This window comes from Mytilus edulis, chromosome 2, assembly GCF_963676685.1.
Source record: "Mytilus edulis chromosome 2, xbMytEdul2.2, whole genome shotgun sequence".
Lineage (NCBI taxonomy): Eukaryota > Metazoa > Mollusca > Bivalvia > Mytilida > Mytilidae > Mytilus > Mytilus edulis.
This window is the reverse complement of record NC_092345.1, coordinates 86,599,135-86,603,347: the sequence shown is the minus strand read 5'-3', so window position 1 is coordinate 86,603,347 and position 4,213 is coordinate 86,599,135. Positions and strand designations below refer to the sequence as shown.

The window sequence follows — 4,213 nt, the reverse complement described above, 5'->3', positions numbered from 1 at the left end:
ACAATCATTTTAAGTTTCATTCAAATCCATTAAGTAGTTTCAGAGGAGAAGATGTTTGAAAAATTGTTAACGACGACAGATGACGACGACGACGACGGACGCCAAGTGATGAGAACAGCTCACATGGCCTTTTAGGCCAGGTGAGCTAAAAAGTGTCCAAATTCAAAACATTATCAAACACTCTAAAAATGCCTAGAATGCAGCATTTTGCACCATTCATTTCATACCCTCCAAAAAAAAAAATCGCCTCGCTTCGCTCGGCTCAATTACTTTGCCTCACTAAAACAAGATGCCTAGCTACGACCTTGGGTGATATAAATTATATCGTCGGTTCTATGTGACGTCTTCGCCTTTGTGATGCCGTTAACGATGAAGCGGCCATGAAGAGTCGAGAAACCTCTCGGCACTCACATGAAGCAAACATAAAAAGCCGATATGCATCGCTATGTTACGGAGACTAACAGTCCAAAAGCAGCGGTACTATAACGTACGTACATATACATATAGTTAATTCTGATATGATTTGCAAATCTACAAATGTTTGAATATGATTGGTCCGTAAGGTTATTTAATCGGATTTTTTTCAAGGGAAATATCCGACTATGGAAAAGGTGAAGTATGCCTACGGTTGGTGAAGGGCGGATTCCGGCCAAAGTTGATATCTTCTGAAATGTTTAACTAAACAAAATCTTGAAAGCCTGAAAGCGCTAAACCATTGAAGATATGGTAATCCGATTTTTTTTAATTTTCATGTCGTAATGATGTCTGGTCTCAAAAAACATGTTTAACCCCGCCGCAATTATAAGCCTCTGGCCTTTGTTAGTCTTGTATGATTTTTAATTTTAGTTTCTTGTGTATAATTCGGAGTTTAGTATGACGTCCATTATCACTGAACTAATATACATATTTGTTTCGGGGCCTGCTGAAGGACGCCTCCGTGTGCATGAGTTTCTCGCTACATTGAAGACCCATTGGTGGCCTTCGGTTGTTGTCTGCTCTATGGTCGGGTTGTTGTCGCTTTGACACATTCCCCATTTCCATTTTCAATTTTATCTCAAACGGGATCCATAAATCAATAGCAATATTGCGACACATACGAGAGAACGTTTTCGGTCGCAACGCATTTAGATAATTGTGACTTTTTTTAGCTCACCTGGCCCGAAGGGCCAAGTGAGCTTTTCTCATCACTTGGCGTCCGGCGTCCGTCGTCCGTCGTCCGTCGTCCGTCGTCGTCGTCGTCGTCGTCGTCCGTCGTTAACTTTTACAAAAATCTTCTCCTCTGAAACGACTGGACTAAATTAAACCAAACTTGGCCACAATCATCATTGGGGTATCTAGTTTAAAAATTGTGTCCGGTGACCCGCCCAACCAACCAAGATGGCCGCCATGGCTAAAAATAGAACATAGGGGTAAAATGCAGTTTTTGGCTTATAACTCAAAAACCAAAGCATTTAGAGCAAATCTGACATGGGGTAAAATTGTTTATCAGGTCAAGATCTATCTGCCCTGAAATTTTCAGATGAATCGGACAACCTGTTGATAGGTTGCTGCCCCTGAATTGGTTATTTTGAGAAAATTTTGCTGTTTTTGGTTATTATCTTGAATATTATTATAGATAGAGATAAACTGTGAACAGCAAAAATGTTCAACAAAGTAAGATCTACAAATAAGTCAACATGACCAAAATGGTCTGTTGACCCCTTTAGAAGTTATTGCCCTTTATAGTCAATTTTTAACCATTTTTCGTAAATCTTAATTATCTTTTACAAAAATCTTCTCCTCTGAAACTGCTGGACCAAATTAAACCAAACTTGGCCACAATCATCATTGGGGTATCTAGTTTAAAAATTGTGTCCGGTGATCCGGCCAACCAACCAAGATGGTCGCCATGGCTAAAAATAGAACATAGGGGTAAAATGCAGTTTTTGGCTAATCACTCAAAAACCGAAGCATTTAGAGCAAATCTGACATGTAGTAAAATTGTTTATCAGGTCAAGATCTATCTGCCCTGAAATTTTGAGATGAATCGGACAACTCGTTGATAGGTTGCTGCCCCTGAATTGGTAATTTTAAGGAAATTTTGCTGTTTTTGGTTATTATCTTGAATATTATTATAGATAAAGATAAACTGTAAACAGCAAAAATGTTCAGCTAAGTAAGATCTACAAATAAGTTTGTTGACCCCTTTAGGAGTTATTGCCCTTTATAGTCAATTTGTCGTCCGTCGTCGTCCGTCGTTAACTTTTACAAAAATCTTCTCCTCTGAAACTACTGGACTAAATTAAACCAAACTTGGCCACAATCATCATTGGGGTATCTAGTTTAAAAATTGTGTCCGGTGACCCGCCCAACCAACCAAGATGGCCGCCATGGCTAAAAATAGAACATAGGGGTAAAATGCAGTTTTTGGCTTATAACTCAAAAACCAAAGCATTTAGAGCAAATCTGACATGGGGTAAAATTGTTTATCAGGTCAAGATCTATCTGCCCTGAAATTTTCAGATGAATCGGACAACCTGTTGATAGGTTGCTGCCCCTGAATTGGTTATTTTGAGAAAATTTTGCTGTTTTTGGTTATTATCTTGAATATTATTATAGATAGAGATAAACTGTGAACAGCAAAAATGTTCAACAAAGTAAGATCTACAAATAAGTCAACATGACCAAAATGGTCTGTTGACCCCTTTAGAAGTTATTGCCCTTTATAGTCAATTTTTAACCATTTTTCGTAAATCTTAATTATCTTTTACAAAAATCTTCTCCTCTGAAACTGCTGGACCAAATTAAACCAAACTTGGCCACAATCATCATTGGGGTATCTAGTTTAAAAATTGTGTCCGGTGATCCGGCCAACCAACCAAGATGGTCGCCATGGCTAAAAATAGAACATAGGGGTAAAATGCAGTTTTTGGCTAATCACTCAAAAACCGAAGCATTTAGAGCAAATCTGACATGTAGTAAAATTGTTTATCAGGTCAAGATCTATCTGCCCTGAAATTTTGAGATGAATCGGACAACTCGTTGATAGGTTGCTGCCCCTGAATTGGTAATTTTAAGGAAATTTTGCTGTTTTTGGTTATTATCTTGAATATTATTATAGATAGAGATAAACTGTAAACAGCAAAAATGTTCAGCTAAGTAAGATCTACAAATAAGTTTGTTGACCCCTTTAGGAGTTATTGCCCTTTATAGTCAATTTGTCGTCCGTCGTCGTCCGTCGTTAACTTTTACAAAAATCTTCTCCTCTGAAACTACTGGACCAAATTAAACCAAACTTGGCCACAATCATCATTGGGGTATCTAGTTTAAAAATTGTGTCCGGTGACCTGCCCAACCAACCAAGATGGCCGCCATGGCTAAAAATAGAACATAGGGGTAAAATGCAGTTTTTGGCTTATAACTCAAAAACCAAAGCATTTAGAGCAAATCTGACTGAGTAAAATTGTTTATCAGGTCAAGATCTATCTGCCCTGAAATTTTCAGATGAATCGGACAACCTGTTGATAGGTTGCTGCCCCTGAATTGGTAATTTTGAGAAAATTTTGGTTATTATCTTGAATATTATTATAGATAGAGATAAACTGTGAACAGCAAAAATGTTCAACAAAGTAAGATCTACAAATAAGTCAACATGACCAAAATGGTCTGTTGACCCCTTTAGAAGTTATTGCCCTTTATAGTCAATTTTTAACCATTTTTCGTAAATCTTAGTTATCTTTTACAAAAATCTTCTTCTCTGAAACTACTGGACCAAATTAAACCAAACTTGGCCACAATCATCATTGGGGTATCTAGTTTAAAAATTGTGTCCGGTGACACGGCCAACCAATCAAGATGGCCGCCATGGCTAAAAATAGAACATAGGGGTAAAATGCAGTTTTTGGCTTATCACTCAAAAACCAAAGCATTTAGAGCAAATCTGACATGTGGTAAAATTGTTTATCAGGTCAAGATCTATCTGCAACAACAAAAGAAAGAGAGTTTTTAAGGACCTCAGCTGGCTATACAACCCTTGCACAATCAACTGAATTTTGCAGAAATCATTAATAGGATAGATTGCCCTTATATGATAATTTTTTATTACCTTTTTGGTTTTTTTGGCAAAGTGGGGGGGGGGGGGGGGGGGGGGTTGCGCAACAACAAAACTACTTCACAACTTTCTCATTACTTTGCATTTCTTGTTAGATAAATTTTACAAACATTCTCCCCTGAA

General features: G+C 37.7%; 1 protein-coding gene across 1 annotated transcript in view; it reads left to right on the top strand.

The window, feature by feature from the left end:
• The first annotated feature begins 344 nt into the window (after positions 1 to 344).
• Positions 345 to 4,213, top strand: part of LOC139513245 (WAS/WASL-interacting protein family member 2-like) — a 35,681-nt gene continuing 31,812 nt past the window's right edge. Inside the window, exon 1 of the mRNA XM_071301572.1 lies at positions 345 to 487. The gene's annotated coding sequence lies outside the window, so the exon portion shown is untranslated. The remainder of the gene's footprint in view (positions 488 to 4,213) is intronic.